Source organism: Staurois parvus, unplaced genomic scaffold (genome assembly GCF_062004578.1).
Source record: "Staurois parvus isolate SC_StPar_1 unplaced genomic scaffold, SC_StPar_1.0 ptg000669l, whole genome shotgun sequence".
Lineage (NCBI taxonomy): Eukaryota > Metazoa > Chordata > Amphibia > Anura > Ranidae > Staurois > Staurois parvus.
In genome coordinates, this window is record NW_028318465.1 from 311,146 (window position 1) to 323,289 (window position 12,144).

Below are 12,144 nucleotides of genomic sequence, written 5' to 3' on the forward strand. Positions count from 1 at the left end.
TCTCCCTGAACCAGCTGTCACAATTTTAAAAGAGCATGGCTGTGTGGGGTTCCACCCACCTGGTCGCATCCTTTATTCATGGAGGTCTGTGAATGAATTGCTTACAACTACAGTCAACTACTGCGGCTGACGGCTTGTAATTCTCGATGAACAAGGAGGGTGCTGGTGAGCACTGTAGTAGTTCATTGATTCTTCCTGCAATTCAGTAACTGCCTGCCCATATAAGGTACGGACAGACTGCTACACTGACAGTCTGCAACAGCCTGACACTGCACCCACAACTTGCTAATTGCAGGTGAAATGCTTTACAGGCTCCTAATAGTGACTGCACATTTTTTTCCTGTAGATATAGGGGAAAAAATGTAAATATTGCACTTCCACAAAAGGTTTCAGTGAGCATGTTACAAACTCATGGCCTGTGGTTGGTGATCCAGTGGCTGGGTGAATAGAATTAGCGGACCTGAAGGTGCTCTTGTATGTTATCCTGTTTGGATTTGTGTTTCATGGAGTCTTTCATAAGCCTGCAAAGGGAAATGGTTATCTTTCAACTGCCAAATTTGAAAGATCTTTTAGTGCAAAGTAAGATATCAGATAGGAAACACGTGTTCTTATTACCATGTAGTAATGGTGTAAAAGGGGAAAAATAAAACATATATACTTTATATAAAATTGCATAGCCAGAAATAAAATGTACACTTTTTTTTTTTACTTTTCAGTTTGATAATTTTTAAATATCTCTTACAAATTTAAATATCTCTTATCTTATTTACTGTTTGCAAACATACCTCTTTCAACAGTTGCTGTGTTAAACAACTTGGTATAGTAGCATGAATCAAATTACATTTGATGCTGAATGATTCAGAGGAGGGACACACTCATTTCCTAGCAGAGTTGGGGCTGACAATGAGCTTGCAAGGACATTCTGGGTTTTCTAATAAAGTGGTAAATTTTGCTGAGTATTCTGGATGTACCCCCATAATAGATGTTTATTTGTAAATTAATACTTTATACTGGGGATTAAAAAGAAAAAAAACGTTCTATTCTTCTAAAGTAAAATTTGAAAATCATGATAAATGATTTCAGGTAAACTTTACAGTAAGTACCAACTGGAAATATGCTATAATTTCATTGCATTTGCTGCTTTATATTATAGCATTACTCGATTTGGAGGAGAAAAGTTGGAGCACATGATAAAAAGCATGTGTGTATGTGAGGGGAATTGAAACAAAAGTTGTATTCATGGACAGCAGAGAGAAAATGAAAACTCTGTTTTGTAACTGACTTATTCCAAACTGGAAGAATTCTGTCTCTTAGCAGAAGCTGGTTCCACAAAATGCGGCAAGTGCTTTAAATGGCTTATTTAAGCTCTCTGCCACCAGAACTGTGTAACTCCCTAAAGGCTTGGCATGTACGGTATGCCTCTCTTTTGTGTGCTGGGTTGGGATGTTATTGAATAAGGCTGGGTTGGGAGGCCTATTGAATAAGGTAGTGATGATGTGTACTGCGTATCAAGTTAGACTAGTCTTTTTCAGCAAGGGTGCCCAGGCACCCTGGAGTGCCTTAAGGTTTCTTCAGGGGTGCATTGGAAAAATGCCTAAAAATTGCCCAAAAACTGTATACAAGTCAGCAGCTGGATCAAGCCTGCCTTTTATTTACACAAAGCCACAGGTTTTCATTGTGCATCATTACAATTTTCTAGCCGCCGCCAACATAAAAAAAGAATGATGTCATCAGTTGATGAGAAAGACCTGCACAGCATTCTTGAACTTGATCCAGCGCTGTGCAGGAGAGCAGAGTCTCTCTCTGCGCTCTCCCTCTCCATTGGCCCCTGCTGCTGTGAATTACAATCAGTGAGGAGGGGACGGGGCCAAGCCATGCTCTATGTCAATGGATACATAGAGTGCAGCTTGGGAGTGAGCCCACATGAGTACCCTCATAGCAAGTGGCTTGCTAGGGGTGATTGGAGGGGGGGGGGAGCCGAGAACCCCGGCAGGGGGAATGCAGAAAAGGAGGATCGTTGCTGTCCTGTGCAATTGCATTGCACAGAGCAGGTAAGTAGAAAAGGTTTGTTATTTAAAAAACCCTTTACAATCACTTTAATTAAAAGTACATCTGCATTTAAGGTTTTTTTTTTTTTCTCTTTTTTTTTTAGGGCCCCCTGCAAAGTCCAACATAAATATAAAAACCCAAAGGTTAGAACACCAGAGGCATTCATGAAAATGAGGACTGAAATTCCTTCCAAGGAGGTAAGGTGCTGGAAAGTGGCAGAAAAATATCCCCTCCAGCAGCCAAACCATCAGCCACATGCCATGCCACAGCCAGCTAGGGACTCTGTACCCTTATCTCATTTCCATTACCGGTAATTTACGTTTCATGGGAACTGCCAATACATCACTTATGGTGGGTGGGACTGGCAACTTATCAACAGAGTATGCAGCACTCCAAACTGGCATGTACGCAGGTTGTCTGCACTCAGACCCATCCTGGTAGGAACCCAACCAAAAAGGACCTTCCACATAGGTAGGCCAAGTACTCTGGCAGAAAGTCTGTAAAATCAAACAAAAGGAACTGGTATAGAAAAATACCATCTAGTTAACTCCCCAACTATCAGAGAGAAATATTTATTATCAGTCAAGCCCTTGAAAGCCAGTTGATCTCTAAGCAAATACTGTATATCCACTATATGGTGGATCTGATGTGTGCCTGTGGAATGCATGCATATCTGACGTGGCAGAGGTCGTCCAAAAACTACTTCATGAAACATGCATAAAAAAAGTCCAATCCCATCTTTAAAACAGAGTTCTAGTCTCCTGTGAAAAAATGCAAAGTCAGCGGCTACAAAAACTGTAGCTGCTGACTTTTAATAAACAACCACTTGCCTGTCCCAAGATCCAGCAGTATGCCCAGCCATTTTAACCAGATTTTCTGTCCCTGGTGCCAGCAACTTAACTGTGGGCACCCAGCTGTGACAGCATGCGGCTTGTGTTTCCAATTCATGTGAATGAAAATGCAGCTGATATGAACCTAAGCCAGTGGTTCTCAACCTTCTTAATGCCGCGACCCTTTAATACAGTTCCTCATGTTGTGGTGACCCCCAACCATAAAACTATTTTCAGTGCTACTTCATAACTGTAATTTTGCTACTATTATGAATCGTAATGTAAATATCTGATATGCGGTTTCTCCATTCCTGCTGTAATTAGAGGTAAAACCATACTGTAAAAAGTCCTCACTATATTTTCTTTTCTTAACGTTCTTCTCTACACAATCCATGGCCCTCACACAGGGGTACACTAACCCCCCTATAAATGAGGCCTTCGTACATATAGGACAGGTATTCCCAACACACCCACTGAGACCTTCCCTGGGACTGGACTAGCACTAGAAACCCCCAGCTACACAGAGGAGGAGGAGTCTGGTTGGTCAAGTTCTAGTTTAATCCCGATAAGCCCCACTCCGCATTTAGAGCTGGGGATGATGTCACCGCTCAGTGATGATTGGAGGAGCAGTGCAGACAATGGGCGGGGCGGATATTGTGGGAGATGATAGGCTGGGCCAGATGGGTCAGGTGTCATCACTGCTTACTGTTCTCTTTCTCGTATGTGGCCGGACCCACCTGGAGACGGATAGAGGAGCGTTGTCTCAGTTCCTAAGACCATAGGAAATATGCGTTTTCCAATGGTCTTAGGCGACCCCTGTGAAAGGGTCTTTCGACCCCCAAAGGGGTCGCAACCCACAGATTGAGAACCGCTGCCCTAAGCTGTATATAGCAGAGTTCCCTGCATGCAAAAGAGATGTGTACAGTAAGCTGCCGAGAAGCTGTATAGTGTGTTGGAATCTCACCATCTTCTCATCACCATGGCATGTATCCATGTCTCCTTGATGGTGGTGTATGCAGACAGCGGAATCGGTAGGCTCGCAGGCATCGGGTAGGTAGTGAAGACAGGGGATTAAGCCGGTCCGGGCTGGCATGCATTCCAGCCAATTACAAGAGGGAGCAAGAGCATGGTGGGGGCATGCCCCATGATGTCAAAACGTTTCATCCCTCCCACTCCGAAACTTCATCAGGACGTAGCTCATAGTTGTTCACGTCTGCTGTGGCATGGCAACTGTATATCAAACGCAGGCTAAGATGGAAGCTTCCTTTGTTGTAAAGAGTAGGAGGATTCAGTTCTGCTTCAACCCCTTCCTGCAAAGTAAAACTCACTTATTCAGGGAAGCCTACCCCACCGCCACCTAAGAACTGTACTTGAGCCACCTCTATTAGATCATTCTTTGCAGCTACCACCTTTTGTATCACCTCCCCCTTCCTTTAGATTGTAAACTCCACAAGCAGGGCCCTCCTATTCCTTCTGTACTGAAATGTATTGTAATTGTACTGTCTCCCTTTATATTGTAAAGTGCTGTACACACTGTTGGCGCTAAATAAATTCTACATTATAATAATAATAATAATATACTGTGGATGCGCAGCCACTGCAGGCAAAGTGACATACCCTTATGCGCCCCCCTGGTTGGCATACACTGATTGTACACAGCTGGAGCCTGTCAGCAAATCTCAGCCAATGATTCACAGTTGGGACCTGCTGATCGGCTGTGTACAATCACAGCCCAGAGCTTTGTGTTTACAATCAAAACAGAGCTCTGTACAGAGAGAACAGTCTCTCTGTTTTTTATCCCTGTGAGAAATTTAGAGATCTAGTAGTAAAAGCAGCACACTTTACACACATTACACATAGCTAAGTTCACATCAGGGGCGGACTGACCATTTGGAAACTCGGGCACTGCCCGAGGGCCCGGGGTCAGTAGGGGGCCCCATGAGATGCCCCTGGTACCTTTTTCACAGGCTTTTTTGAGTTTGGGCAAGGACACAGGGGCCCCGTGATCCCCTATTGCCCGGGGGCCCCATGAGTTGTCAGTCCGCCCCTGGTTCACATTTAACCCCTTGATCGCTCTAGATGCTAACCCCTTCCCAGTCAGTGTCATTAGTACAGTGACAGTGTATAATATCACTGATCCCTCTATTAATGTCACTGTTGATGTCAGTGGCAGTTAATCAGTACCTCCCAGCGTCGGTTTGTGTCAGATTGCCAGCCGCGCTATCGCAGTCCCATTATAAGTCGCTGATCACCACCATTAGCAATATAAAAATTCCAGTATATATACAGTATCTCACAGAAGTGAGTACACCCCTCACATTTTTATAAACATTTTATTTTATCTTTTCATGTGACAACACTGAAGAAATTACACTTTGATACAATGTAAAGTAGTGAGTGTACAGCTTGTATAACAGAGTAAATTTGCTGTCTCCTCAAAACAACTCAAAACACAGCCACTAATGTCTAAACAGCTGGCAACAAAAGTGAAAATGTCCAAATTGGGCCCAAAGTGTCAATATTTTGTGTGGCCACCATTATTTTCCAGCACTGCCTTAACCCTCTTGGGCATGGAGTTCACCAAAGCTTCACAGATTGCCACTGGAGTCCTCTTCAACTCCTTCATGATGACATCACGGAGCTGGTGGATGTTAGAGATCTTGCACTCCTCCACCTTCCATTTGAGGATGCCCCACACATGCTCAATAGGGTTTAGGTCTGGAGACATACTTGACCAATCCATCAACTTTACCCTCAGCTTCTTTAGCAAGGCAGTGGTCATCTTGGAGGTGTGTTTGGGGTCATTATCATGTTGGAATACTGCCCTGCAGCCCAGTCTCAGAAGGGAGGGGATCATGCTCTGATTCAGTATGTCACAGTACAGTATTGGCCTCCTTTTTTTGGGCTCTTTGTGAGCTTGAACAACCCACAGAGCTGCATTAGAAGGACGGCAGAGATATTGCTGACAGCAGAGGAAGCAGTGAGGGAATTCCAGACCAGACCACACATATCCTTAAAGCAGGGTTCCTCAAACTATGGCCTGCGGGCCACATGCGGCCCGCAGAGGCCATTTATCCGGCCTGCCGGCAGGGGCGTATTTTCCGTGATGAAGGGACACTAAGTACAGGGGTGGGCAGGGGGCTGCTGTACCTTGACTAAAGATAGTTTTTTTGGAGGTTACAAAATAAATTACTGTATCACCCAATATATGGCTTCCATTCAGTAGCCCAAAGAGGCATACAAAAAAGAAGGGTTTGTGAAAAGGAATTCACAGAAAAGCGGCTACATTATGAACAAAATGTGATACTCAGAAAAATTTCCAAAAATTATGCTTTATTACATATAAATATTTGACATATGGGCAATCGCCCTGGTTTACCTTCACCTCAGTATGAGACAATACACATAGACCTAAAACCATATAAAATAACACCAAGACCGGTCTGGATAGATGTGCTGCAAAGACAATGACCACTAAAGTCTAAAGTCTTTGTAGCACTGGCACATAGGTTAACACTTCCCAAAGGAGGTGTACACAAAAATTATACCATAGGTATATAGTGTCACATGTAATAAATATAAAGACATGTGTCATGACCATATAGGTTCTATCCCATAGAGGGGAATTCCCAAAAATTATACCAAAGGTATGCAATATCACATGTATACAATGCAGCGAGCACAGTGTGCGTCAAAAGAGAGGCATAACCATAAGCCTATGTTAGGCAGCAAAAGGATATCACAAATGAAATGCAGTACAGTCCCATGCCGGCACATGTGGTTGGGGCCCATTCATCTGTAATATAAGTGACTGATTCTTAGGACTTTTAGATATAAATAACGCCCCAGTTGTTGCCTGGATGGAGAAACAGATGCAAGTAGCAGAACACTGCTTCAAGTGATTTCTTCACCACAGCATGTGGACTACACACCACTTTTTGTTGAAAACAAGATAAGGCCCAGCGGCTCCTCCGCCCGTTGAAATATATGTGGCATGCCTTGTTTCCTATATAAAGCACCATAATGTCCCCATCCTGTAGTAAGACAAACAATATGAGGGAAGTCACTGTAAGAGCTTTCACCCGATAATAGACGTTTATGCCATATAGGTCACAAGGGACCTTAAATCTAATGTCCTGTAACAGTCCACTCACCACCTGTGCAATGGGTATTAGGAAAGAAAAGGATATCCTTCATAAGTACTGCCCTTCAAAAGGTACTGCTGTATGGAACCAAGGAACCACCGCTAACATCAGCCGACATACCGCGGGTTCCGACCTCTCCATGGCGCCTGTGCCGCCTAAGTATGCCTCATGGCATGTGAAGATGGCTACCTCCTTGTAGGTCAGCGTGCGTTCCACCTAGTGCGCATGACCGGAAGTGACGTATCTGACGTATGACGTCAACGCGTTTCGCCGATGGGCGTATCTCACTCAGCTTCGTCAGGACCAATGGGATTCCTGCGTTTCAACCTTCTATTTATAGTGGATTAAGACCCACCCACATATGCAAAAAATTACATTGCAGTTATCCCCAATGGAAGAAAAGGGGCTAAATACTTAGCACAACCGCTGGTCATAGTTAAATTAAAAAGACAGGCGACTGGAAATATCAAAGGGAGGAAAGACTTGACAATTACAGCAATGCACACAAAAGTAAAAAACAAAAATTATATTCAATTGAAAATTACCAAACTTTCACCAGGAGATGGCAGTGTTAATGAAAGGATCTCCAAACCTATTTATTAGGTCAAAAATACACAAGGACACAGTAAAAATTACCGCAAAACCACCACAAGATGGCGATGTTAATTAACAAATCCCTCTATAGGTTATTTTGCCCAGGGTTCCTAAACTTCAAATTATTCACTTATAAGTGTACATTTATTCTCAAAGGAGAGGAAAATAGTTCAAAGATTAGTCCCTTCTACACTTCTAGACCTATATTTCAATGTGTACCATCAGGTTATTAGATATCTCCCCAAAGAAGGTTAATCTTAATTATTTAATTAACATATTGTCCTTAATAATTCAATTAACGCATTAACCAGCCATTGACAGGAGTGAGGAATTACCACAGATTGACCAACATATGGCAATATAAGAACATATATCCATACAGATCTATTTATCCTAAAATACTTGGAGATCACATTCCACATTTAACCCCTTTGGGTACAATGTATCAAGTTTATATATCCAATATTTCTCCTTTTTTAGCAGTTCTCTATCAAAATCACCTCTCCTTTGAGGGAAATGCAATGCATAGAAACCTTTCACTTTTGTACCATCCAATTTACCTCCATGATATTTAGCATAGTGTTGGGCAAGATTACTTTCAGGGTCATTAGATATAATATCTCTGAAATGTTCACCTATTCGTACCTTAAGTTGTCTTTTGGTCTTACCAATATACATCTTTTTACAGGGACAAGTCAAAATGTATAATACTCTCACTGTAGAACAATTTATAAGGCTTTGAATTTTATAATGAGTGCTATTCCTTGAGTCAAAAAAAGAGTCTGTACGATCCACATATTTACAGATTTGGCATTTTCCACATTTAAACATCCCTTTAGTACGTGATTTTAACCATGTTGTCTGTTTTAACGGTTGATAGTCAGAATGAATAAGGAGGTCACCAAGATTTGGTGCTCTTCTTGCTACCATTTGGGGGCGCTCACCTACAATTTTATTCAATTTGGGACATTGAGTTAAAATCTTCCAATGTTTTTCTAATATTTGTTTTACAGCTTGCCATTGGGCTCCAAATTGAGTTATCATTCTAACAGGTTGCTCACTTAATTTGACCTTCTCCTCCTTTTTAGGAGATAATAAATCCTTACGGTCAGTTTGATATGCCCGTCTCCGAGCTTTTCTGATTTGAGAGTGAGAGTATCCCCGTTCCCTAAATCTTCTATAAAGATCCTGTGCTTCCATCCTAAAGTCATGAATATTCAAACAATTTCTCCGACATCTCAGAAATTGTCCCACTGGAATTCCTGAAATCAGTGAACGTGGGTGATAGCTTCTGGCCTCTAGTAGAGTATTGGCAGCAGTAGGTTTCCTATATGTTTTTGTGAGGAGTCTTCCGTTCTCAAGTCTAATTTCCAAGTCCAGGAAGGAAATACACCTTTCATCAAAAACATACGTGAGTCCAATGTTAAAAAGATTTTGATTTAACTCCTCCATAAAAAGTTTTAATTCCTCTGATGTTCCTCTCCATACAAGGAACACATCATCTATATATCTTAACCAAATCTGGACATTAACAAGGAACCTTGTTGATCTGAAGACAACCTGCTCCTCCCAGAAACCTAGATGCAAACATGCATAGGCCGTTAGTTAGTTATTAAACGTCTCAACCGGAAGTGGGATGTATGCTTCTTGGAAGCCTACATCAAACAGAGTATTATCCCACGCGGTTTGAGAAGTAAGGTAGTCCCGGCTGAACATCTACATAATGAAAGGTTTCTAGAGAAATGGAAAATGCTATGCATAGAACATGGGATTAATGGTATGAAACTCATAGTTGAGGAAGAAAAATTGCAACTTGAAGAATTAGATGTGGCCATTAGTAAGAGTGTATCAGGATTAGATCCCTTTAAAAATCAGGAGAACTTTGAAAAATACAATGAACAACTTAAAAAGGAAGTTGAAAAAGTTCAAAAAACCCTTAGAACCACTAAGCAAACTAAATTTAGGCGTGACCTTAAAGACTGGGAAACAGGAGAGATTTTTGATCTCACTATAAAAAGAAGTAGAAGTCGATCTAAACGAAGAATATTTCGTTCACATTCTAGATCAATGGGGGAAACTGTGTCTAGTGAAAGCGACTCTGAGAATCTCGGGAAATCTGTATCTTTTTTAGACCAACAAGATGGGGAATCTCCCCAAATCAATCAACTACAGATGGGAAGAGGATCCAAAAAGAAAACAGAGGAATCCTCAAAAAGCAAACATCAGGAGGACAAGGGCAGAACAAGAAGTCAGAGGAGGCAGTAGATGAAATTACCCATGATAGGAAGGTAATCAATTTGGCTAATTTTCCACTCAGAAGGGAACATATCTCTTTACTTAATAAGGGTATGTCCTTTTCACCAGTGACCCCCATGGATGAGTTCGAAGTATTTAAAGATGTTAATTTATTTTTGAGAAAAGTTTTTTTAAGAATGATACATGGTAATCCCACTATGTTGGAGGATATGGCTTCTGACTCCTCCATGGAGGACCGCAAGATGCTTGATGTGTTGATATCTCTCATGGAGGAAAGTGAGGATGGTGATGAGAATGAATTAGATCTGGATAATCACAATGAGGTGATTAGAAAAGTTGATCTAAATATTAGGTCGACTAAAATGCCGAAAATACGTTCCAACATGAGGATATCGACATTTCTAGATTTTGTTGCTGATGATCTTAAAAATCTTGAGTGGAAAATGCCAATTGGTGACAATCTTACAAAGAAGGAAAGAAAAGCCCTCAAAGAATTAAAAGAGACCAAGAATATTGTAATTAAGAGAAGTGATAAGGGGGGCAATGTAGTTATTTTAAATGAACAAAACTATGTTAAAGAGGTGAAGCGCCTATTGGGAGATTCATCTACATATAGGAAAGTAGCCACTAATCCGTTTCATGTGGTGGCAAGAAAACTAAACTCCATCTTAACATTGGGAAAAGAGGTGGGCCTCCTAACTAAAAAAAGAGTATGAATATCTGAGAACTGAAGAATTTAATCACCCTACCTTATATATTATCCCTAAAATACATAAAAATCAGGAAAATCCCCCAGGTAGACCCATTGTTTCTGCCATCAATGGCCCCCTAGACAAAACAGGGAAATATATTGACCTGTTTCTTAAAGACATGGTTCCTAATCTTCCCTCCTATGTAAGAGACACTAAAGATGTGTTGGCTAAAATTGAAAATTTAATCATCAATGAAAATTCCATTCTAGTGGGAATAGATGTGGAATCACTTTACACATCGATCCCACATGAATGTGGCTTGAGATCGGCTTTTTACTTCCTTGATAAAACATACCCCACTTTGGGAGGACAGAATGAATTTATTAGTGAGTTGCTGGACTTTGCGTTACGACATAACTTTTTCCAATTTAATAATACCTTTTATCAACAGATCAGAGGTACCAGTATGGGAGCACCGTGGGCTCCGGCCTATGCATGTTTGCATCTAGGTTTCTGGGAGGAGCAGGTTGTCTTCAGATCAACAAGGTTCCTTGTTAATGTCCAGATTTGGTTAAGATATATAGATGATGTGTTCCTTGTATGGAGAGGAACATCAGAGGAATTAAAACTTTTTATGGAGGAGTTAAATCAAAATCCCTTTAACATTGGACTCACGTATGTTTTTGATGAAAGGTGTATTTCCTTCCTGGACTTGGAAATTAGACTTGAGAACGGAAGACTCCTCACAAAAACATATAGGAAACCTACTGCTGCCAATACTCTACTAGAGGCCAGAAGCTATCACCCACGTTCACTGATTTCAGGAATTCCAGTGGGACAATTTCTGAGATGTCGGAGAAATTGTTTGAATATTCATGACTTTAGGATGGAAGCACAGGATCTTTATAGAAGATTTAGGGAACGGGGATACTCTCACTCTCAAATCAGAAAAGCTCGGAGACGGGCATATCAAACTGACCGTAAGGATTTATTATCTCCTAAAAAGGAGAAGAAGGTCAAATTAAGTGAGCAACCTGTTAGAATGATAACTCAATTTGGAGCCCAATGGCAAGCTGTAAAACAAATATTAGAAAAACATTGGAAGATTTTAACTCAATGTCCCAAATTGAATAAAATTGTAGGTGAGCGCCCCCAAATGGTAGCAAGAAGAGCACCAAATCTTGGTGACCTCCTTATTCATTCTGACTATCAACCGTTAAAACAGACAACATGGTTAAAATCACGTACTAAAGGGATGTTTAAATGTGGAAAATGCCAAATCTGTAAATATGTGGATCGTACAGACTCTTTTTTTGACTCAAGGAATAGCACTCATTATAAAATTCAAAGCCTTATAAATTGTTCTACAGTGAGAGTATTATACATTTTGACTTGTCCCTGTAAAAAGATGTATATTGGTAAGACCAAAAGACAACTTAAGGTACGAATAGGTGAACATTTCAGAGATATTAGATCTAATGACCCTGAAAGTAATCTTGCCCAACACTATGCTAAATATCATGGAGGTAAATTGGATGGTACAAAAGTGAAAGGTTTCTATGCATTGCATTTCCCTCA

At 41.1% G+C, this 12,144-nt stretch overlaps 1 long non-coding RNA gene across 1 annotated transcript in view; it reads left to right on the forward strand.

The window, feature by feature from the left end:
* Window positions 1-12,144, forward strand: part of LOC149447795 (uncharacterized) — a 72,002-nt gene that overhangs the window by 8,664 nt on the left and 51,194 nt on the right. The window contains exon 2 of the long non-coding RNA XR_016305821.1: window positions 2,153-2,246. This is a non-coding gene — a long non-coding RNA (uncharacterized LOC149447795). The remainder of the gene's footprint in view (window positions 1-2,152; window positions 2,247-12,144) is intronic.